Genomic DNA, 26,848 nt, shown 5'->3' on the forward strand with positions numbered 1-26,848 from the left:
GCGACACATTCAATATCAGGCACTGTGGTTTCAAACGCGCTGATCACCGGGAGCTGGCAAGTTGCTTCAATGAATCTGCTTGTCTTCAACTCCTGCACGAATATGGACCGTCGTATGTGTTCGATTGTGATGTGACTTTATGCCTGACAGTGTTTAAATAACTGGCTTTGAACAGTTCTCCGCTATTCGTAAACATTGTGGGACTTTGCCTAGCGCTGCGTGTGCCTTGCTGCCGCTAAGAGAATTGCGCACTGTTTTTCTTTTGAATGACTTGTATTTTACTTCTTCTAAGTTTTGGAGTGTATACCCCCGTTCATTTCCTTTTCATATTGCATCTTCTACTGATCCTATGCATTGTTTTCCATTTCTTAATCGGCTGATGATGACCTGGACTAGGGTCGAAACCGGTACCATTTCTAATTATTATTAAATGAAAATGTAATTCACTACATGCCTTATTCTTTGGTATTAAATAGGTGGAATCTCCTTATCAATTATTTCAATGTTAATTGTGATATTCTTCAATACGGAACAATGAAATTTTTTACTTTAGATGATTGCTGGTACAAACAGGTGGGAACAATGGCAGGACGGTACTCAGAATGAGGAGATAAAGGCTAAGGCCGCGTGCACACCCGAGCGCGCTTCGCATAGTGTGTCGCGTGTAGCGTGAAGTGCTTTGCATGTCGCAAGGCGTGCTTGCTGTTCACACCGAAAACTCTACGCCGTGCTCTCAGCTTAGTTTAGCGCGAAGCGTTTTAAGGTGGTCACGAATTAATGCCGTTATCCAGGTACAATAGAAACAGTTTACTGATGGATAATAGTTACCTAAAATTGAAAATTAGAAAGAAGAATCGAAAGTGGGTTCATGAATTTAAGGAAGAACAAATTACTTTCGGAGAATTCCATCGTTTGTACAGAGATACAAGACTTTATCGCCATAAATTTTATGATTACTTAAGAATGACAAAAAATACCTTTGACCTTCCAAACCCAGCAACTGAAATGTGGCAACAGGTAGCAGAGATGTATTGCGAGAAATTCAATTTTCCCAATTGTCGAGGAGCACCGGGCAGCAAACAGGTGGAAATTAAACTTCCGACTAAATCACGCTCGTTATGTAATAATTATGTATGGTATTTTGCAATATGTCCGCCTCTGTGGTGTAGTGGTTAGCGTGATTAGCTGCTACCCCCGGAGGCCCGGGTTCGATTCCCGGCTCTGCCACGAAATTTGAAAAGTGGAACGGGGTCCACTCAGCCTCGGGAGGTCAACTGAGTAGAGGTGGGTTCGATTCCCACCTCAGCCATCCTGGAAGTGGTTTTCCGTGGTTTCCCACTTCTCCTCCAGGCGAATCCTGGGATGGTTCCTAACTTAAGGCCACGGCCGCTTCCTTCCCTCTTCCTTGCCTATCCCTTCCAATCTTCCCATCCCTCCACAAGGCCCCTGTTCAGCATAGCAGGTGAGGCCGCCTGGGCGAGGTACTGGTCATACTCCCCAGTTGTATTCCCCGACCAAGAGTCTGAAGCTCCAGGACACTGCCCGTGAGGCGGTAGAGGTGGGATCCCTCGCTAAGTCCGAGGGAAAAACCGAACCTGGAGGGTAAACAGATGATGATGTTGATTTTGCAATATTGTTACAGTTAGCATACACAATTTTTATCATCGTAATAAAAGTGGAGTAAATGTGCGACAAATATAATTCATAAACAGAAATATTTACTTCCAAGACCACTACTAGCCTGCAGAGTGATATACTTCATGTTACCACCCTCCATTGGCAAAATTATAAACCGATATGACAGAGTCTGGGGGATTCTATGCACTTTGTCACAAAGTGTCCGACTACATGGCTAAATGGTTACCGTACTGGCCTTTGGTCGCAGGAGTCCTGGGTTCGATTCCCGGTAGAGTCGGATATTTTAATCATAATTAGTAATTTCTATTGGCATGGTGGCTGGGTGTATGTGTGTATTCATAATAATTTCATCCTCATCACGACGCAGGTCACCTACGGGAGTCAATTCAAAAGACCTGCACCTGGCAAGCCGAACTTGTCCTCGGACACTTCCATCAATTTCATCCTGTCACAACGTTAAGCCCATTAAAACGTGACCGCAGACGTAATATTACTGTATATGTTTACTGTAGGAATGCGATAAAACTGTTGTAGATACTTAAGTCCACTTATTTTGCAAAACAGTTAAATTTTTATGGTTTTTGTGTCTTGGGTTCCATATTTTTTCTCCTTGAAACTCTGCATGAATAATTTCTTCCTCCAAAGCTTCAGAACCAGCTAGGTAACGCTAAGCAATTAACCAACACTGCGCGTTGTCTGGCGCTTCGCTTAGCTGTATGGTAGGCGTTCAGCGCAGCAGAGCGCGGACGGTGTGAACACCTAGCTTAGGAACAAAGCACTGGTTATGCTTAGCGTGACGCTTAGCCTTGAGCAACACGCGACACACTATGCGAAGCGCGCTCGGTGTGCACGCGGTCTAAGTTAGGAATGAACTCTGTGGATGAAGTTGTATGCATAAACCGGCTTTGGTGGTGGGGTCGTGTGAGGCGAATGGAGGAGGATAGGTTACCTAGGAGAATAATGGACTCTGTTATGGAGGGTAAGAGAAGTAGAGGGAGACCAAGATGACGATGGTTAGACTCAGTTTCTAACGATTTAAAGATAAGAGGTATGGAACTAAATGAGGCCACAGCACTAGTTGCAAATAGAGGATTGTGGCGACGGATAGTAAATCCACAGAGGCTTGCAGACTGAACGCTGAAAGGCATAACAGTCTTTAATGATAATATATGTATGTAACCTAATCTAATTCACTGAATAGAACGAGACAGTAGGCACAATAAAAGTGTTCAAAGTTGTGCTCGCATTTTTTCTAGAGACCAACAGTAATACCAACATAATAATCTTCTTTTGGTTGCTTACAATTGTGTTTAAAGCCGTCGTAGGAATGTCCTACATCTGGACATGTGTGGATTAGCATCCACTTTCTCATTTGGTTGATATTTAGGTTATCGAATATTAAGACTTTATGAGTTGCTACCTGTACAATGCTAGAAGCTGAGTTGACATCTAACAGTGAAGGGGTTAGGAATTCCTATTCCCCTGTTTGAATAAATACTTTAAATTAGTTGGCCCTCAGTATAATGAGGACATGAGTATGAAAAACAAAATTTGTTTGGGAGCAGTCATTTTGAAAGTCCCAAGATGATATGCCAGTATCACTGAGTGATGATGATTTCTACCTTAAAAACTACAACAAATCTTTTCATGTGGGGAAGAAAAGAAATCGGTGATTTCCGGAAGACTGCAATTCTGAGAAGTAGTTGTAATTTTACTGATTTTTTTAAAATTGTAATTGCAATTTAAAAATAGTTCACAGGTAACTATAATTTAGCCCATTTACTTTTATCATGTACTTTTCCCATCACTGGACATAATTCATCCCGAAGGACAGCGGGATAATCACCTAGATCAGTGGTTCCCAAACTTTTGTAGTCCATCTAGGCTATAAACCATTTTAATCACGCTGAGTGAAATAGTACCGGTAGTTTAGGAGAAGGCCTAAAATTTAATTCTCAGATATATATGTTATTAGTGGTCATATCTTAATGAAAATCGATATGAAAAGTCGGTGAATAAGTCGCTATAATCCATGCTATAAATAATTGTATTCACGCTGAGTGAAATGGTAGTTTAGGGGACGGCCTAAAATGTAATTCTCAAATATTTATGTTATTGGTGTCCGTATCTTAATGTAAATCGGTATTCAAAGTCAGGAAATGCGTCCCTATAATCTAGCCTATAAATAATTGTATCCACGCTGAGTGAAATGGTAGTTTAGGGGAAGGTCTAAAATTTAGTTCTGAAATATTGATGTTATTAGTGGTCCTATCTTAATGAAAACCGGTATACAAATTCGGGGAATAAGTCACTATAATCTAGACCATAAATAATTTTATTCACGCTGAGTGACGTGGTTCTTTAGGGGAAGGCCTAAAATTTAATTCTCAAATATTCACGTTAATAGTGGTCGTATCGATATAAATACTACATAACTAAAGTGATATAGTATTAAATTTCCGATCATTTATGTCTTATGCATTGTTACCGTACCGCCTGTTATCACAGAGATATTCATGAATTTTTGATTTTTCTTACCAAGTCCATATCAGGGCCGAGTCACAAGAAAATGGGTGAACAGAATTTAATGAAAATCGGTATGTAAAGTCGGAGAATAAGGAACTACAGTTACGCTATAAATAATTTTATAAGACGCCCTAATATAACAAAGTCGAAAGAAAACTAAATGTGAAGGCTTATAATATAGAAAGCTAATAAAATTGATCAACAATAACATTGACCATTGTTTGTTGTGATGTGCTTTGTGTCTTCTCTTGCCACTCATCTCCGACAAATAGGATTACTGCTGCGTACCGAGTATTTTTTTTAAATTTACCTTACGTTGCACCGACACAGATAGGTCTTATGACGACGATGGGATAGGAAAGGGCTAGGAGTGTGAATGAAGCGGCCTTGTCCTTAATTAAGGTACAGCCAAAGCATTTGCCTAGTGTGAAAATGGGAAAACCACGGAATACCATCTTCAGGGCTGCCGACAGTGGGGTTCGAATCCACTATTTCCTGGATGCAAGCTCTCAGCTGTGCGCCCCTAACCACACGGCCAACTCGCCCGGTCGTACCGAGTGTAACAGCCTTCCTGAATATTGGCGGGAAGTAGCTGGGAGCTAGATAACATTCTTCTTTAACATGCCATTCCTCTGGTTCGTAAATTTTCTGATACTACTGGTTCATCAAAGCATTCAAGCTATTCAATCCCTACTTCATACCTGCCAACTTTTACGGTTTATCCGTAAAATTTGCGGAAATTGCAGCATTTTACGGTTTTACGGGTGGACGGTGTCATTTTACTACTTCACGGACAAAAATTTGAAATAAAATTCGATAATCGCTCTACTTCCGTAGAATCGATTGTTTGCGTGGGTCGAAGCACGCTCGGTCTTGGTTGAAGGCAAGTCCACGATAGTCGATAACTCATTCTTTGATATGACTGGTATTTTTACCGTGTGTTGTTTGTGTCGTTATTGGAATTGAATTTAAAACAAGCGTCTCGGTATAATACTGCGATAATACGACCTGGCCAATCACAACGCATTCTCGCAGAGTCTGTGGCCCTGGCCGCTTTATTCCCATAATTCCCTTGCTTTGGTTATGGCGACTTCGCGATTAGTTTGTTAGGATGATCAGCTGATGAGGAGGGCGTCAGAGATCGAATCCAGCCTATTTATGCCACTATATACTGAAACGGTAACACCCTACGAGCATTCACGTTTCATTCTTTTATTAAGAGAAGCTCGCTAACACCCGGCCGTAAGCATTTAAAACTTGCACCGAGCGCACAGGCATAATGGGAACTGCGAGCAAGTTCGCGACGTTCCAGTACACCGGCCAAGGACAAGCGACGTCACGCAGAAGGTTCCTTCGTGTTCCATTGCTGCATGAACGAAATATAAGCGAGTCGCCAGCCTGGGGTAAGGCAGAATGTAAGCAGAGAGCCTGCAGTAAAGCAGAAAGAGAGTGTGCGGTATGCGACGGCAGTGTGCTGAAGGCAGAGAGTGGAGTGAGTCGGCAGTAAGCCGTGAGTCAGCGAGTGTGTGCAAGTAAGCACGTCGCGACATAATTCGTCTCTCGGTCCGGCTGTATATTTGAATTCGTTTAAAGACTGTGTTCTCGCCAGCTTGAATTCATTTAAAGACTGTGTTCTCACATAAACTGTGCCAGCTTTGAATTCGTTTAAAAACTGTGTTCTTGCATTAATTGTGTCAGCTTTGAATTCGTTTAAAGACTGTGTTCTCGCCAGCTTGAATTCATTTAAAGACTGTGTTCTCACATAAACTGTGCCAGCTTTGAACTGTGTTCTTGCATTAATTGTGTCAGCCTTGAATTCGTTTAAAGACTGTGTTCTCGCCAGCTTGAATTCATTTAAAGACTGTGTTCTCACATAAACTGTGCCAGCTTTGAATTCGTTTAAAACTGTGTTCTTGCATTAATTGTGTCAGCCTTGAATTCGTTTAAAGACTGTGTTCTCGCCAGCTTGAATTCATTTAAAGACTGTGTTCTCACATAAACTGTGCCAGCTTTGAATTCGTTTAAAACTGTGTTCTTGCATTAATTGTGTCAGCCTTGAATTCGTTTAAAGACTGTGTTCTCGCCAGCTTGAATTCATTTAAAGACTGTGTTCTCACATAAACTGTGCCAGCTTTGAATTCGTTTAAAACTGTGTTCTTGCATTAATTGTGTCAGCTTTGAATTCGTTTAAAGACTGTGTTCTCGCCAGCTTGAATTCATTTAAAGACTGTGTTCTCACATAAACTGTGCCAGCTTTGAATTCGTTTAAAACTGTGTTCTTGCATTAATTGTGTCAGCCTTGAATTCGTTTAAAGACTGTGTTCTCGCCAGCTTGAATTCATTTAAAGACTGTGTTCTCACATAAACTGTGCCAGCTTTGAATTCGTTTAAAACTGTGTTCTTGCATTAATTGTGTCAGCTTTGAATTCGTTTAAAGACTGTGTTCTCGCCAGCTTGAATTCATTTAAAGACTGTGTTCTCACATAAACTGTGCCAGCTTTGAATTCGTTTAAAACTGTGTTCTTGCATTAATTGTGTCAGCTTTGAATTCGTTTAAAGACTGTGTTCTCGCATTAATTGTGTCTATCCGTTGAACTGTGTTGCATTATGATCTTAAGTGCCAGTGATAATCTGAAAATCACGACGTACTGGAACTTGGACTGTCATTTATTTCAACAAATGTATTATGCTGGTGGAGTACAGTGCAGAGACTGTACTCGATTTTCTTTATGAAGTGCTTGATCACCGCACCTCGGAAGGTCCTAGATTGTTTCATTTGCGTATTATTCCAAATACGAACTGTGACTCTAACTTTATCCTTGCTGCTGTGGGAACTATTTCGGCGTGCTTCGCCATAGGGAAGTGTCACACCAGTACCCCATGACGTCAAATGTGGAAGCTCCACATTTCCCCGTTCCTGCCTCTGGTTCGAGTCATCAACACTAATACAAACACCAACGACGGAAGACAACGCCGACGCCGACCGCAAGACGACGCAGCCGCCGCGGGACAACGTCCTCTTCACGCCCTCAGGGACAAATCTACAATTCAGCTATAAAAGGTGACATAATTATTTGCCTATTTATTGAATAAACTGAAGGATCCACTTAATCATGAATTTTTCTTTCACTACCCTTCTCTCTTACTCTCTTAGCATGGGCCGTACACGCCTTGTCGTTCCTCATGCTCTCCGATATACTGAAGTACGGGCGTTCCTGTTACAGAGAGAAGGTAGTGAATAGTGGCACCCATGACGTTGGGGCCAGATTAAAGAGAGTAAAGTGATAAAAATTAACTTTGAAATCAGTGATATCTTAACTTACCAATTCAAATAAAAGTGCATAGTACGTACGTTAATTCCAGTTCAGTGAATATGTTAAAATTTTACGAAGTTCAATTCAATGACTTTGACGAAATTTTAAACTTTTGGCACAGAACTCTGATCAAGTTTATGGCACAAGTGATTATTTTTCTCTTTCTCTTGCTATGTAAAACATTTCAGGCATAATTTTATGCACAAGTGTTTGATATTTTGTGTTGGTGAAATTTTGAACTTTACCATTGGACAATAATGGTGATATTTAATTTTATGCACAAGTGTTTGATATTTTGTGTTGGTGAAATTTTGAACTTTACCATTGGACAATAATGGTGACATTTAATTTTATGCACAAGTGTTTGATATTTTGTGTTGGTGAAATTTTGAACTTTACCATTGGACAATAATGGTGATTTTACGTATGAGGTGAATGATTGTATTTTCTGCATTTTGTGAAAATAACGACATTAATATGGAAAATATACTAGCTGCCATTGAGGCTTTAAAAATCAGTCTAAATGACAGGATTACGGAAAGTAACACTAATCTCGGGCGTAGGATTGCAGAATCTAACAATACTTTAGGAGCTCAACTTAAAGAATCTAACGCGACCCTGGAAGCCACTAAGGCTAGTATAGGTCAACTTAGGGAGGCTAATGAAGCAACTAATCGTAGTATCACTCAACTAAGGGAAGCTAATGATGCCAACATTGTAAAATTGACAGAATCTGTTGATCAAAAATTTGCAGAAGTTAATAATAATTTGGAACGTAGGCTCAATAGTGCAGGTGCCGAAATTGAAAAAAGATTTAAAGAATCTAACAAAAGAATGGATTCTAAGTTTACGGAAATAAATGAAAGATTAACACGTGACTTAGAAACCATTAAGCAAGACATAAAATCACAAGTGGCGGAGGACTTAAAACTTGCTTTCCCGTCTTCTTCTCAGGAAGTCCTTAAAGAAGTAGAAAGCTTAAAGGAAGAATTTCAAGAGTCCCATGCTCAATTATCTCTTGCGCAAACTAAAATCGCGTCTATTCAAGACAAACTTCATGAATCTGTTAAAAATAATTTCATGAAGTTGGGAAACGAAATTACTCTTCTGAAAAGTCAGCAAGAGGAGGCCGATAAACGTGTCAAGACTCAGTTAGATAATGCTCACACGCAGATTACTCGTATCTGTCGCGATGTAGCAGAAGTCAAGACCGACATAGAGAAGGAGGTCAAGGAAATTGAGAATTCCGTACAGGGGAAAATTAAAACCCTAAAACTTGAACTCCAAGGAGATATAGAAGCTCTCAACAGCAAAGTATCGCAAATCGAACAGGATGTTTCATCATCTAGCCTTCACAACACTAGTGGAGAATCCATGAATGTTTCCACAGTTTTTAAAATAACTGAGGAAAAACCAGCCAAATTTTCGGGGAAGGAGGAGTATACTGCTAAGGAGTTTCTCCTCAACCTCGAAGAATTCTTTCAAGAAAATCACGTTAAGACCGACCGTCGTTTACGAATAGCATCTCGATTGTTAGAAGGCAAGGCGTTAATGTGGTTTGCCGCTTTTAAATTCAGTATTAACACTTACGAAGAATTTAAGGAAGCCTTACTTAGACGATTTTGGAGTGCTGAGGCTCAGCACCTGATAAAACTTCAATTATACTCTAGAAAGTATAACACGTCCGTCAATTCCTCGCGATATTCAGATTATCTCATATCTCAGCTTAAAAAGATGCAGTTTTTCGACCCTCCTTTACCGGAGCAAGAACTTATTCAGGTCATAACGCTGCAATTTCCACCAAATGTTCAGGAAATATTGGTGGCAGCAAACGTCCAGGACTTGGAGCAGCTCGATGATGTCCTGAGGAAACTCGATACTGCGCACACTCAGAGCGCAGCAAAAGCAGGTCGAACCAAAGAAACTACAACCAACTTTACGGAAATGAAAACTCCAGTTCAAGTAAATCCAGAACCGCGAGAAGAAAGAGAAACTCACCGAGATATTCCGTTTCGGTATAGAAGATCTAGGAATCGCCCCTACGAAGGGAGGGCTAAGTTTCAACCTGGACCTTCATGGAGGCAGGCAGCTAATCAACCCAATGATAATAGGAACTCCCAGCGGGAAGAATTAGAGAAACGTTGGAGAGAGACTACGGAATATGTAAGGAATAAGAACAGGGAAGAGGGTTTACCTGGAGCAGCTTCTTTGGAATACCAGGCAGAGATACAGAGAAGAAATGAGAGAACGGAAATGGATCCAAGAGCTACGGGTACAAAAAAAACTTTGTCGAAGCAATAAAGAGACTGCCTGAAAACCCGGAGGGAGGAGAAGTAGTATGTAGCGCACTTATTAACCATTGGTATCTAGAGGATGCAGATTTACTATATGAGGATTCAACACCACGACAGCCTCAGATACAACGCGGCTTACCGATCATTATCATTAAGTTAGGCAATATGATTGTCCACTCTCTAGTAGACTCGGGATCGCAAGCCTCACTAATTTCGCAGAAATTAATAGATGTGGCGCAGGAGACGACCTACATCTCCATCTTGCCGGTTGCTCAAGTTAAGGTTAAAGGCATAGTTCCTGACAAAGCTATTAAATGCAAATTCCAAGCGTTTCTTGAGTTAGAAATTGGTGGTGTTAAGTTCCAACATCTATTTTTGATCTTGACGCAAATGAAATTTGACTTAATTCTTGGATCAGACTTTCTCATTCAACATGGGGGAATCATTGATTATCCCGCTAATGTGATTAAATTTTTCCACGTCGAATCTGTAGGGCTACAGTTGGTTACTTATAATGACGTGAAGAATCCGGAATGTGAGACCCCGGTGGGCATAGTAGAAGGCAAGATGAGCGAGGCTCCGCCTGTCGAAGAAAGCGTCCACGAAGAGGGGCGACCCGAGGAAGTGGGACCCGTAGAGGACCAGATGGCGTCCATTATCGATGATGAGTTTAACGAGGACCACTACAACTTCACGCTTTACGCCAATGTAGCTGAAAGCCCAGATTACGATGATGATAAAGTAATAAAGGCAATCCAAGAGCTTTTTAAGAAGTTTCCAGATGTATTTTCTGAGAAACCTGGAGTCATTAAGGGTTTCAAGCACCACTTAGATGTTACTGACACATCACCTTATAAGAAACGGCCTTATCCGATACCCATGAAGACTGTTCAAGTTCAAGAAATACTTTACTAGGAGATGAGCGAAAAGAAAATCGCCCAGCAATTTTCTTTTTCCCGAGCAGGGGGGGAGATGAAACGGTAACACCCTACGAGCATTCACGTTTCATTCTTTTATTAAGAGAAGCTCGCTAACACCCGGCCGTAAGCATTTAAAACTTGCGCCGAGCGCACAGGCATAATGGGAACTGCGAGCAAGTTCGCGACGTTCCAGAACACCGGCCAAGGACAAGCGACGTCACGCAGAAGGTTCCTTCGTGTTCCATTGCTGCATGAACGAAATATAAGCGAGTCGCCAGCCTGGGGTAAGGCAGAATGTAAGCAGAGAGCCTGCAGTAAAGCAGAAAGAGAGTGTGCGGTATGCGACGGCAGTGTGCTGAAGGCAGAGAGTGGAGTGAGTCGGCAGTAATCCGTGAGTCAGCGAGTGTGTGCAAGTAAGCACGTCGCGACATAATTCGTCTCTCGGTCCGGCTGTATATTTGAATTCGTTTAAAGACTGTGTTCTCGCCAGCTTGAATTCATTTAAAGACTGTGTTCTCACATAAACTGTGCCAGCTTTGAATTCGTTTAAAAACTGTGTTCTTGCATTAATTGTGTCAGCTTTGAATTCGTTTAAAGACTGTGTTCTCGCCAGCTTGAATTCATTTAAAGACTGTGTTCTCACATAAACTGTGCCAGCTTTGAACTGTGTTCTTGCATTAATTGTGTCAGCCTTGAATTCGTTTAAAGACTGTGTTCTCGCCAGCTTGAATTCATTTAAAGACTGTGTTCTCACATAAACTGTGCCAGCTTTGAATTCGTTTAAAACTGTGTTCTTGCATTAATTGTGTCAGCCTTGAATTCGTTTAAAGACTGTGTTCTCGCCAGCTTGAATTCATTTAAAGACTGTGTTCTCACATAAACTGTGCCAGCTTTGAATTCGTTTAAAACTGTGTTCTTGCATTAATTGTGTCAGCCTTGAATTCGTTTAAAGACTGTGTTCTCGCCAGCTTGAATTCATTTAAAGACTGTGTTCTCACATAAACTGTGCCAGCTTTGAATTCGTTTAAAACTGTGTTCTTGCATTAATTGTGTCAGCTTTGAATTCGTTTAAAGACTGTGTTCTCGCCAGCTTGAATTCATTTAAAGACTGTGTTCTCACATAAACTGTGCCAGCTTTGAATTCGTTTAAAACTGTGTTCTTGCATTAATTGTGTCAGCCTTGAATTCGTTTAAAGACTGTGTTCTCGCCAGCTTGAATTCATTTAAAGACTGTGTTCTCACATAAACTGTGCCAGCTTTGAATTCGTTTAAAACTGTGTTCTTGCATTAATTGTGTCAGCTTTGAATTCGTTTAAAGACTGTGTTCTCGCCAGCTTGAATTCATTTAAAGACTGTGTTCTCACATAAACTGTGCCAGCTTTGAATTCGTTTAAAACTGTGTTCTTGCATTAATTGTGTCAGCTTTGAATTCGTTTAAAGACTGTGTTCTCGCATTAATTGTGTCTATCCGTTGAACTGTGTTGCATTATGATCTTAAGTGCCAGTGATAATCTGAAAATCACGACGTACTGGAACTTGGACTGTCATTTATTTCAACAAATGTATTATGCTGGTGGAGTACAGTGCAGAGACTGTACTCGATTTTCTTTATGAAGTGCTTGATCACCGCACCTCGGAAGGTCCTAGATTGTTTCATTTGCGTATTATTCCAAATACGAACTGTGACTCTAACTTTATCCTTGCTGCTGTGGGAACTATTTCGGCGTGCTTCGCCATAGGGAAGTGTCACACCAGTACCCCATGACGTCAAATGTGGAAGCTCCACATTTCCCCGTTCCTGCCTCTGGTTCGAGTCATCAACACTAATACAAACACCAACGACGGAAGACAACGCCGACGCCGACCGCAAGACGACGCAGCCGCCGCGGGACAACGTCCTCTTCACGCCCTCAGGGACAAATCTACAATTCAGCTATAAAAGGTGACATAATTATTTGCCTATTTATTGAATAAACTGAAGGATCCACTTAATCATGAATTTTTCTTTCACTACCCTTCTCTCTTACTCTCTTAGCATGGGCCGTACACGCCTTGTCGTTCCTCATGCTCTCCGATATACTGAAGTACGGGCGTTCCTGTTACAATACGTTTGCCTGATAACCTAAAACAGAAAAATTAAATTTAACAAAGTAATAATTAAAACTCGAATACGAAAGAATACGATTCTTTTTTCGATTTACTATGAATGATTTCATTTTAAGTTGCTCAGAAAATCGATGCAATGTTTTTATAGTCCTCGTTAATAATTATGGAATTATTTCAGGTTGTTACACAGAAATCCAAGTCAGAACCGTACTCATATTTTTGTCCACGTTTAGATTTACGTAACCGATAGTTTTGCGTAAGGTATTCGACATTTCAAGCTATGTTAGCAGAAAAAACGAGGTTAGGGGTGTTCCTTATACATGATAATATAACTGATGAATTGTGAAGGGTTCTATGAAATCAATCATAATTGATCTGCATTTAGGACTGTCTATACTTCGAGGAATTCGTGTCGGTGCTTTCATTATTCACATTTACAACTGCATAACCTGTACTTTTGTACAATTTATTCGACTTTTCAAACTTGGTTAGCAGAAATAATGAGGTCTCGGTGTTTCTTTTTACGTGTTATAATTTCATTGATGAATTATCAAGGATTCTATTAAGTCCATGATCAATGATCTGCATTTAGAGCTGTAGCCCAGTTGGCAGATTCCTTATCATTTTACTTAGTATTTTCTTCAATGATTTCAAAGAACTCGGAAATCTATCAAATATTTCCCATGATAAATTGATCCAATCCCTAAATCGTCTTCTTATAAATAAATCTTTGACCTAATTTGTCCTCTTGAATTCCAACGTTATTCTCATATCGTGATCTATCCTACCTTTAAAAGCTCCACTCCAAGCTCATTTGTCTACTAATGCCATTACACGCCAGTAGCGGATCAACTTATGGGAGGGGGCTTAAAGTTACAAAATTATGATAGAACATAATTAAGGTGCTTGTGCATGCTTGAGTGTCATCATAAATACATTAATACAAATGAATTACGTTGATATTCAGATTGCAGTACACTACAGAATCTTGCATTAAAATACAGAAAAAACAATACGATCAAGCTCAGCAGTTTTACAGCCAATGGTATGTTCAGTTTACAAAATCCAACTTTCGAGGCTTCTTAGAAGACATATTCAAGATATCTGTTGGTTTTACAATTATGTTTCTATGAATGTTCAAAAGAGCCACCCCATTGAGTCGACGTTCACTTGTTTATAGTCAGTTTCTGTTTATTTTCTTTTATAAAATTTCCATGGGGTTTCTAACCCCCAGTAAACCTGCCCCTTATGGCTACGCCCGTCACACGCCATCTCTCCGCTGACAGCTCAGAGCATCTCGTCTCCTTACTCCCAGGTCTTTTCTTTCCAACATATTCAAAAACTACTCCTTTGTCGGAAATCACCAGAAGAAATTATGCTGCTTTCCTTTGGATCTTCTCCAGTTTTTGTATCAAGTAATCCTGGTGGGAGACTCACACAGTGAAACCATTCTCTGATTGGGGGTCTTACCAGAGACTTATTGTATATGCCCTCTGGTTTACCTCCTTGATGATGATGATGATGATGATGATGATGATGATGATGATGCTTGTTGTTTTAAGGGACCTAACATCGAAGGTCATCGGCCCCGGTTTACCTCCTTACTACAGCCCTTAAATACCCTCATATGTAACCTTTATATACTAATTCATGAATGAGGATCTTTCCTTATATTAAGACCTAGACCGTGATCCCCATGAGTTACTGTCACCTGATCAACAGAGTAAGTAAATCTGAGAGGACTTTTCCTCTTAGTGAAAATTACAACCAGACTTTTCATCCCATTTACCATCATACCCTTGTCTCCTGTTCATCTCACAACATTGTTGATCTCTTTGTAGTCGCTTACAAACCTGCAGCTTATTTAATACATACAGTGTAACGTCATCAGCAAAAAAGCCTTATCTTTGATTCCAGGTAACCATTTCAGGATCAGGTAATGCTGAACTACTCTAATTCTGTGAGTTCTTTCTGGAAATTTAGCCACCCATGCAATCACTCTTTTGTCCATTAGCCCTCATTTACGTCAGTAATCTCTAATGATCTACCCTGTCAAAATCCTTGAATCAATACCTCCTGTGGGTGGGGGCAATAGAATACACCCATTGGCATCCCCTGCCTGCCATAAAAGGCAACTAAAGGAGCCCAGGAACTCTAAACTTGCAAGCACGGGTTGACTCCCGTGGGGACTTTGGCTGAGTCCTGGCATTGCTTCCCTTTATTTCCACACCAAGTTCTTCACTTTCACTTATCCTATCCAGTCTCCCTTGGTCATTTCTTGTTCTTTTCTGACCCCAGTGGTATTAGGTTTTTGAGATCTAGAGAGACTTTCACTTTACCAGTCTTCATGGCCCTCAACTTCCTTTGGCCGCTACCTTCTTTTTTCGAAGTGTTGAATCTCTTCCCTCTGCTTCGTGTTAATAGAGGATGGTTGCCCAGTTCCTCTTAAAATAATAAACACCACCACCACCATGAATGGATACATATAGTCCATTCGACCTGAATCTAAACTATCTGCTATATCATGTTGGAATCCTACAAGTTGAACCTCACTCGAATAACTTTTCCTAAACGTGAACAGCCTTCTATCAAACCAGAGCTTATATGCAACACATGTTAAGCAGACTGGCCTGTTATTATCTGCCTTATGTTCATCACCCTTTTCTTTATACAGTGGGGCTAGAGCTCCTTCTTACAAACAGTAAACAAATATTTCCGATATGGTAGCATATTTCTACTAATTACCCTGAATTTTTAATAAAGCCAGCTGCTTTTTTTTAGCTCTCAGCTTTTGTACTTTTTTTGAAAATGTCTTTATTATAATAGGTAAATTCCACTACTTTGCCTGTATTAGTATCCTCCTCAACCTGGAAATTAATCTTACATCCAACTATCTTTGCATATTGCTAACTGAATTCTTATGCTTTCTATAAGTCCTCACATATACACCATTAATTTTCCCTGGAATGTCCATCCTGGAACTTGTGTCTGCCTTAAAGTACCTATACATATCCATCCATTAAGGTACCGGTACTCACTAAAATTCATATGCCTGTCAATTATGCTTGTCATCATCTTAACCTTAGCTGACTTTTTTTGCCAAATTAAATTTTCTAGTAAGTTCTTTCAGTCTCTCCTTACTTCCTCATATATTCCTATTTCTTTCTAACCTGCACCTCTGTTATAATACAGTGGGTCTATACCATTACTTACCACTTTAGAAAAATACCATACCTGTTTTCAAACTCCCCAACAATTAGTTAAACCCATCCCATAGTCAGTTTATATTTTTCATTCACCATTTTTAACTAATCATAATTAATTTTTTTAAACTCCCCTCTCTTTCTCTTATCAACCTTATGATATTGCCTAATAGTCTTACAGCATTCTATTCTCTCACACTTATTTTCAACTACAACAGAAATGATTTTCATGATCAGTTTTTCTATAGTGCTCATCTGGTTTTATTAGCACTATGTCTAGAATATTTTTCCCTCTATATTGTTTGTTACATCACTTTCTGATTCAGTTGTCCTTCCCAGATTAACTTATTCACCATTTGTCGGTCATGTTTTCTGTCATTCACATCAGTCACCACTGATGTGAATTTAGGGCACTTGCCCAGGTGGCAGATACTCTGTCTGTTGTTTACTCATCTTCTCTTCAAGAATTACAAAGAATTCTTAAATTTATTAAACATCTTCCATAGTAAATTATTCCAATCACTAAATCCTCGTCTTATAAAAGAATATTTGTACCAGTTTATCTTCTTGAATTTGAACTTTATCTTCATATTTTGATCTCAAACTTATTTGATTACCAATGTCATTCCACACTATCTCTCCACTGACAGCTCAGAAAGTACCACTTAGTCTCCTTACACCCAAGTCTTCCCATCCCAAATTCTGCAACATTTTTGTAACGCATCTCTTCTGTCAGAAATCACCCAGAAGAAATCGAGCTGCTTTTCTTTGGATTTCTTCCATTTCTCGAGTCGAGTAATCATGGTGAAGGTCCCATACACTGGAAACTTACTCTTAATTGGGGTGATACCAGAGACTTATATGCCCTCTCCTTTACATCCTTACTGCAACCCCTAAATACCCTCACAACCATGTGCAGAAATCAATACCCTTTACTTACAATCATATTTATGTGATTACCCCAATGAAGACCTTTACTTATATCAACACGTACATACTCACAATGATCCCCATGAGGAACTTTCACCCCATTAATGCAGTAATGATTTTTTTTTTTTTTTTTTTTTTGCTGAATTAAATTTCCTAGTAAGCTCTTTCAGTCTCTCCTTACTTCCTCATATATTCCTATTCCTTTCTAACCTGCACCTCTGTTATAATACAGTGGGTTTATACCATTACTTACCACTTTAGAAAAATACCATACCTGTTTTCAAACTCTCCAACAATTAGTTAAACCCATCCCATAGTCAGTTTATATTTTCATTCATCATTTCAACTAATCATAATTCATTTTTTTAAAACTCCCATCTGTCTCTCATCATATCATTGCCTACTGTCCATCTCGCAAGATTTTCGAAGTCTTTTTGCAGTTGCTCACGATCTTGTAACTTATTTATTACTCTATACAGTATGACATCATCTGCAAAAAGCCTTATCTCAGATTCCAGTTGTTTACTCATATTATTTAAGGTCCAATAACATTGCCTTGAGGAATTCCCCTCTTAATGATTGCAGGATCATTATCAGCATTGAAACACCAACTGCATTTTACAGTAATGTGTAGGAATTATTTTCAATAAATGTCAATTCATTATTTTTATGTACATTCATTTATTAAAATATTAATACAATGGTACATGAGAAAACATGTCAAAATGATACATTCCTCATCTTGCAGCCATTAAGAACTTATTGGTACTGTTTTACTTTAAAGCTAAGCAGGGTATTTCGGAAGGCAAAAAAAGGTACAATGCTATTAAATAATTATGTAGAAGACACATTGAAAAATGAAAAATAATTTCCAATGACAAATTAATTAGTTCCAAAAATAAGTGGATGGTAGCTTGTGCTGAAATAATGAAACTGCTAGGAAGGTAACAAAGGGGCCTGTAGCCATTGTGCCAAATATACTGAATGATTCATTTGAAAATACTGTAAAAAAAACATGTGTAAACTGGAAAATAATCTTGACTCACTCAAGGAGAATGAAGATACATTTACAGATGTGTTGAGTAAACTATAAACTACCATGAACAAGTGAAATAAAATATACATGGCATAAAGTTGCACCTAGGGAAAATTTTCAAAATAGTTAAAGAACTCAAGAATTCCAGGACAGATGGGTACAATGGGCTCTCCTCAAAACCAAATGAATATGTTTGCATATTATAGAATGCAAAGAATAGTCACAGCATGTACATGGATACTGATGAATACATATTTTATATTCAGAGCAAATCAATGGGTATTCTTTCCTCATCTGTCCTCCTGCTTTCAACCTTACATGAAGTGGAACTTTCCTATGTCGCATCATCAATACACACTTGTGGACTGTTTTTGTGTCTCTGCCTTATATGTTGCACAGCTTTGCAATGTTTTCCTTTATTTACTTTTAGCAACCTATCAAACACTTTGTGTTTTACCACTGACATCACAGCATTTATGCTCTTATCCATCCTACTGGCTTGAAGACCTTTCATTACCACTTGTTTTAGGACTTGGTGGAAGGCTTCTAAATGCATACTGGTATTAATGTGCATTTCCAATTGGCAACAATAGGCCCACTGATCACACCCAAAGACTTTAATATTACTTATCTAGACTCACAGAGCGCGCTGATGCTAAGCGGAATATTGAACACTTTCACGCATCGCCATGTTGCGGGCGCTTCAGCTTTGAATGCATAGCTAGCACGTAGTAATGTTTACAGACCCTTGCATGTTTTCGATTTGAATCATGCCTGTTAGTGGGTCTGGTTTGGTATTATATGTGACGGAGTGATAATATATTGTGAAATATTTTCAAGGAATGTGGGAGCTGATACCTTACGTTAGTTAAATTGATCGGGAATATTAGGCCTAAAGTTAGGCATTACCTGTGGAATGGAAAGATATTCACGAGGGTGAATTCGTGTGCAGCCTTCATTTGTACAGACTGCTATCAGAAGGGACCTGGTATTTCTTTTCACATGTGAGTAGAAATTGAACTGTTAAAAAATAACTTTCACTTACCATGATCGAGAACTAAACAGGTTATAGGGTGGTTGATTCAGAGAACGCATTGACATGAAATTTAGAATATTTAGGCTTCTTTTTCTGGTTTGCCTTTTTCCAATTCATCGGGGATAATTATTTAGAATTAAAAAGCTGTTCTGAAAAAGACTACATATTTTTCATACAAACTGTGTAGCGGTATTACAAATTTGATAAACCTGGGCCTAGAATCCGTAAGATATGATTGGTACAACTTGATAAAACCTTCTAATATTAGGGTAAGGTATTGCTTAACATTATCAATTATCTAAAAAATGATTTATTAGTATCGTATGTCTTAATTTCTCCAATTTTTCCCACCCGATTTATAATAAAAGAATACAATTGTTAATACGCTATTCCAGAAAAATCTGACAATATAAAGTCTAAACAAAGCTCGTTACAAACTTGTCAATCCTAGTCAGCATCAGAAAACGCTAATCAAATTAACTTTTCACTATGATATTAATTTTTTTGTTTGCAAGTGCTTTACTTTCAATTTCATTTTATTTTCTGTCTGGTGTAAATCATGGTGCTCATATTAGAGAAAAATTAAAACGCACTTTCAGTTTTTATATGCTCAGATACTGTTAATTCAGAATGAGTTTGTAAAAGCAGTAATATTTAAGATCATAATATTATGAGGAGAGTTTTACATCTTAAATGATAAAATTCTTACTTAAGCCTAACCGGGCGAGTTCGCCGTGCGGTTAGGACCGCGCAGCTGTGAGCTTGCATCCGGGATATAGTGGGTTCGAACCCCACTGTCGGCAGCCCTGAAGATAGTTTTCCGTGGTTGCCCATTTTCACACCAGGCAAATGCTGGGGATGTACTTTTAATTAAGGCCACGCGCTCTTCCCATTCCTAGGCCTTTCATCCCATCGTCGCCATAAGACCTATCTGTGCCGGTGCGACTTAAAAGCAAATTGTAGAAAATAAAACTTAAGCCTAAACCATGCAGAGAAACTCAAACTAACCCTAGACATTAATTTCACTTTAAGAAATACACAACAGAAGACTAGCACCAGTGTAACGAATGTCAGGCAGCATTTACCTAAATCCAGATCACACAAACATGATCATTTAACTTCTACTCTTCCAACTACGTTATTTCATATCCAAACCAAACCCCATGGCACAACAGGCCCAAAAGGCCATGGCCTACCAAGCGACCGCTGCTCAGTTTGAAGGCCTGCAGATTACGAGGTGTCATGTGGTCAGCACGGCGAATTCTCTCGGCCGTTACGTCACCATCAGACAGATCTGCAATTGTAATCACGTATGCTGAGTGGACCTCGAACCAGCACTCAAATCCAGGAACAAATCTCTGACCTGGCCGGGGATTGAACCCGGAGCCTCCGGGTAAGAAGTAGACACGCTACGGCTACACCGCAGAGCCGGCATTTCATATTCGGAAAATGATAAAATATGTATCTGTTTTAGAAAGATTTCTGCAGTCATGTAATTTTTAAACAATCTGTTCAGATAATTCAGTAAAATTTGCTGTAATGACTTATCTGATAGGAATCATACGAAGTAAGCTATGTACCTTCCAGAGAAAGATTTTATTTCACAGGTTTCCTCTTTTTGTTGATATTGAAGATTATTGTTACCGGTACAGGAGTTTGTAAATATTTAATTTATGTGTTCTCCAGTCTGCTGAGAGACATGTAATTTTTATCTCACAACATGTAATCATACTTAAGTTGTAGACAGCTTTTTGAACATGTCTTCATATTTTCAATAAAGCTAAATAATTTTTGATCCTAGGTTTCTCAAGAGACAGATTGCCAAGCGATTCTCGTCCTTTGAGTCTCGCCTTCTTGCCTTACGTACAATGTTCAAACACATCAGTTACAAACATGACCCTTATATTAAAGTGAGTGACATGATCATTTTCGAGGTACCGCTAGTGTACTTTTGTAGTAGTGTATTTTTCAGTCTTCTTATTCAGTCTACTAAAGGTTTCTTTTTTTTAGGCGCACCACCTATAGGCTATCCAAAGGATTTGTGTAGATTGTTCAGATTTTATACAGAAGTATATTTTAATATTACCACAGTCTTGATACAGTATTATGTATAACTTATATATTGCGTGTGTACACGGTAGTCGGTGTACGCTGTCATTAATTTTATAAGGCGAATGTTTTCATGTGTGCGAAATGTAAGTTAAAGCATGAATTCCATACGATCTTCGCGCCAAGCTGAGGAGCGCCCGCAACATGGCGGTACGCGCATGGACGTGTCTTCCCCAGTCACACGCTTCTGCGCAGCCAGCGGTGTGGGGCCTTGATCACACCTACTAGCATATTCCTTTTCGAAGTACACACCAAACTCTCTACATGTGTCATTATTTTCACAAGCATCTAGGAAGTTGTTGAGCTCACTGTGGAATTCAACTACGTTTTCACACTGCAACAACATCCTTAGGTGTTTGTTACAGAATTGCTTTGAATGCCTGGCTACCATGAATTTTAGAGGAAATGTTCTTTCCCCAAGCCCTATCCATATGCATAGAAGTTTCTTCCAAGGGACGCCCGTGACTTCAACCCATGCATTAGAGAATGAAGCCTTATTATCAGTTATCAGTATCTGCACAGGAAAATCAATTGTAGATACTTATTATTTGACAACATACCAAAAAAAACCATTTCAGCACATTGCAGTCTGTTCGATTAGAGCAGGGCCTCTCAAACGCTCAAAATCTCACGCGTGCATATCGAGGCGCAGAGACTCCATGCACTGTGCATCGTTCCTACTCGACTCAACTCGGCATGACTCGGATAGCGTAGTGCGCTGAGAGCGACGAAGCGTTCGGTGATATACGGCTTATTTATCAGTGAAATAGATAAGCGCAAGACAACAACATAATAATGGAGCAACCTGTTTCAAAGAAAGCAAAGACTTCCGAAAGTCCATTTCAATCGAACTGGGAACTTTCGTATTTCTTTGTCAGTCGTGACGATAAAACCAAATGCTTTATCCGTGGGACAATAATTATGTGATAAGTTAATCAAAAACTATTTTCCAATACAAAGGCTTTGCTCAAATTCTACGAGAATTTTTCGAAGGAAGATTTTCCTAAGCTGCATCGAGAAGCAGCTAAGATTATTTCTATGTTTAGTTCCACATGCATATATGCAAGGTATTTTTTCCTCCTTTTACTTGTACGAAAACTAAATTGCGTGCGAGTAGGCCTATTTCTGATTGTAATTTAAAGAAAGCTCTCAAATTGCTGTCAGCCGGTCCCTTGTTACAGGCATAACTGGTATCATTGCAAAGATAAAGGAAAAGAAGAGCTAGAGAAGATAAATTGTCTGCTCAAACCAAATTGAAAGAAGAGTGTTTTAACACCGGTAACGTTGTCCCATACAACATTGTCACCGCTCACCGCACATAAACGATTTCGCAGTGAGGGGAGGATCAGCGGGGAACGTGGAGAAGGCGAAGACAGGCAGAACGGGTGAGACAGGTGTAGGGGAAGTGGAGTGGGAGTTTGCACTCTGGTCAACCTAGTGAAGTCGTCTCCTGCACCTAGCGCCCGTGCACTGCACGGCGCATGCACCCTGAGAGGCCCTGGATTAGAGTAACAGAATGCAACAGAGAATCTCTCATTGTATTCATCTAACATCAATAATGTTGTAAGTGAGAAGTCAACAAGCATTTGTCCCATGAGTACTGTCCATACAAATGATTTATTCCCAAACTCGACAAGCATTACTTTCTGCACATCAGTCATAATTATTAATACAAAATCATTCTCTGTCAATCCGTATTCTGGGTTGGAAATCTCTTGTAATTTACCAAACCGGACATACTCATTACCTTGTTCTTTTAACCTATCTATCCAAATGCACACACTTTCTACATCTTTCTGGCTCTGTTTATCACTATCTAATCTAAAATCACGAACAATATTACTCAGGTCATGTCTTTGCAGAAGGTGTAGCCTGGTAATCTGCTTAGTATCTAAATTGTCTGTGATATTTTTCAGAACAGTGTCAAAGGGAATATTCTGAGCCAACTGGCCAGCAATCTGTTCTCTCTCTCTTCTTTTGACAGCAGGATATGCCCAACTCCTCTGCGATGTCCAAAATGTACATTATTGTAAATAACATGCACACTCGATTTATTTAGTTTACATGAACCCTGAAATTTCATATGCCATATTCCCTTTCCTCTTCTTTTGACCAATCCACTGCGATGACAGAAATAAGTAGAGCCTTCAAGGGCTGTAGTGCCAATGGGGTTTGGTTTGTTAGTTCTCGATTTCCTCTTATGTCTTGGTGTCTTTTTTCCTTTGATTTCCATACCTTAAATTCTTGAAAAGAATAGAAAAATTGAATTACAAGTTATTAACATTGTAGCACTTAGCGCAATTAATACCCAATTGCTCTAAGTGACCATACCCTAAAGGTACAGATCCGAGTAGTGGAAACGTGCAGAACCAAACAAAATCAAAGAGAAAAATGAACAGAGCTCGCCGTTTAATGAACCGGTGACACCAGAGGGGTGGATAAAATGGAGACCTGGTCATCTAAAAATGTTTACCTTTTACAAATGAACACAACTTGGAAACAAAGAGGGATTTAATGATGAAACATAAGAACTTACACATTAATTGAAAAATCCTCGCTGGAAATAAATCAAAAATAAAACTTAGCACTTAAAAGTTATTTTAAGAAAAACCTACGGTCGACCGATTTGTTAGAAATAAATAGAATAAATAAATCATTTAATTTAAAAAAATAATTAATTAAGGCCATATGCCATTTTAAAATTACTTCTTCCACCATGTACATATAGTGTAAAACCAATACACCTCACTCCACCGGGAGAGAAAAGTGCCAAAATATAATTTAGGAAACAGGAAGAACCACCCACAAAACCAATTTTTTTATAACAGGAATATCAATTCATTTCCATCCACATTCATCAACAATCAGCATTTCCCATAACAACATTAGCGTTCCCATAACAACGAACACACGCTAGGTCAGTTCAGGGAACGGGCCAATCACAGGCCGCAAATCAACAATAGGCCGAAAATATTTTTAGAGACAAGAGAAAAACAGGGCGCTGAAATACCACGAAAATGCGACCCAAATAAATAATAAAATCAGGTTAAGAAGCGGTAAAAGAAGTTTGAATGGAAATAAAAAACAAACGCAAATCCCACAACCTTGTAGTAACTCGCTTGGTCAGTAACTTTGCCAAAACATTGCGTTAATCACTACCAATCGGGCCTAGAAAGGGCACCACCAAACGTTAAATATTTAATTTTACAATTTAAGACGCAAGTCCTCAGTGAACATAACTTGTTGACACACAATAACTTCTTTTTTTGGAACCAAAAAAGGAAAACTGTTCGAAAACCACAAGGTTAAATTACAGAATTTATATGACGCAAAGCTTCAATATGTTCCGGATTGCACTCCACTTTTCAAAATTTTCAGTTCACCACGCAGAATCAGGTAAACTGAGCGTAGTAAAAACACTTACATTCCGGGAGATAGTAGATTCGAATCCCACTATCGGCAGCCCTGAAGATGGTTTTCCGTGGTTTCCCATTTTCACACCATGCAAATGCTGGGGCTGTACCTTAATTAAGGCCACGGCCGCTTTCTTCCAATTCCTAGGCCTTTCCTATCCCATCGTCGCCATAAGACCTATCTGTGTCGGTGCGACGTAAAGCCCCTAGCGAAACACTCACATGGTATCAGCTTGCTGCGGTAGAGAAGTTGTTCCAACCTCAAATCCTTACTTACATATGGCAGAGGGTATCCTTAAAAGCACACAGAATTTTCCAGACGAGGAAGATAATAAAAATAACATCACGAGGAAAAAAGTTCACTAGGGCGTAAGCCCAATCGAATTCACTTCAACCAGGTTCCATTTTAAAGATCAAATCCATGCCGGCAGGCAGAGAAGCACGCCACACAAGCATCCTGCTTCACTTTCAGAAGAATAATGGCGATTACCCAGGAGTCTCCAGTCAGTTCACGGCCACAATCCACAATGATGGCGCGCACATACACGCCCAGTGGAGAGGGATCACGTGCGGACGTAATTCATACCTTCGACACTAGAATGCAGGAGAATACAGAGAAAAAGCACCGTCCGGGCACACACAACAGATGGGTATCTTAATCTTTTAAGCCAGTCTAAGTTTCAGTTTATTAACATTGAAAACTATGGTATCTGCGAATACGTAACGGCGAACCACTATAAGAACACAAATTTCAATAGCGAGGCAGCCAGTCCAAAAATGTTTACGGAGAGGGTATAAATTACTACGCCGGTAATAACATTAAGATAATAATAAACTCATTGCACAGCTCAACTTGTGTTATGTAAAGGGTCATTCCATAAAAACTCACAAACTACAACAAATTCGACATTTTTTTTTTACTAAACTTGTTTGTAGAGTACTCGTTTCCGCCTGGTGGCCATAACTGTTAAGGCGTTGAAGTCTGCACAGCCTAACACCGTGCTTAGTCACTTCAAGTCCCCTTGATCGAAAACATTTTGGCCATTTGAATCTTTGGCCACCAGGGTAGAGGAGGTGGTGATATACAATTTCTAATCACTAGATTGCGTGCCAAAAGCCTGGAATAAATTCCAAACCTCTCCGCAGTGCTCATATGGAGTGAGGGCATATGACGCTGTTGATAGTGATTCGTCCGTGGGATGGAGACGTTAAGCTTTGAGCAGATCCCTTGGTGCTCTTCGACAGGCCTAGGCTATGTGCTGGCACATGTTTTCACCCTCTCCCTTTCTACTATCATATATCACGTCATTCATTTCATCTCATTAACTCCTCTGATGAGGCTGACGCCAGGAAGGGCATCCGGTCATAAAAAACCACCACGACTGATTCATCTCACCGTATTCCCGACCCCGTAGATAAAATGGGACAAGGTTTGGACAAAAAACAAAACAAGAAACATTGTTTGTAGAGTACTGTTTTGGTGATCTAATGTTTATTGTTGTTTGGCCAACCCTTGTCCCGTTTCTGTACGGGGTCGGGTATGAGGTGAGGTGAGATGAATCTGTCGTGGCGGGTGTTTATGACTGGATGCCCTTGCTGACATCAACCGCATCAGAGGAGTTAATGAGATGAAATGAATGACGTGATATATGATACTAGGAAGGGAGAGGGCGAAACCCATGCCGGCACATAGCCTACTCCTGTCGAATAGCACGAAGAGTTACCACCCCCTCCCCTACCTTGCCAGCCAACATTCTGATGGTGACTTTTTTTGACCAACGGGACTTGAACTGGGTAACCTCGGTGTCAGACAGTTTAGACTTCAACGCCTTAACGATCATGCCCAGCAAGCAGGCTGATCTAATGTCCATTGTTGTATTTTAAAAATGCCCATCTCAACATAAAAATGTGATTTCCGTGCATACTTCTATAAATAAAGTTTGAACTTGAGAATTTTAAGTGAGCTTCAGATAATTTTGATAAATACCTCTGACTATGGTCTGTCTGTTAAGTTGGGTCCTCAAAGAGCACCATTAAATTCAAGTACCACTGAACTGAGCTAGGATTGAACATACCAACTTAAGCTCAGAAAGCCAGTGCTCTACTGCCCTAGCTACCCAGCCCAGCCTGAACAGCTGATCAGTATATCCAAGCACGGAATTACTCAGGAAAAAAAATACTTCCGAGCATGAATATCCACAGCCTGTTTCCAGTCATTCAACCGGGTCAAGAATGGAACACATGAAGCCCCATCTAGTGGTGATAGGAACGGTGCCGGCTGCCGAAGCCTGTCGCACTCCTCTGGGGCAATGATTAATAACTG

The sequence above is a fragment of the Anabrus simplex genome, chromosome 1, assembly GCF_040414725.1.
Source record: "Anabrus simplex isolate iqAnaSimp1 chromosome 1, ASM4041472v1, whole genome shotgun sequence".
NCBI classification, from domain to species: domain Eukaryota; kingdom Metazoa; phylum Arthropoda; class Insecta; order Orthoptera; family Tettigoniidae; genus Anabrus; species Anabrus simplex.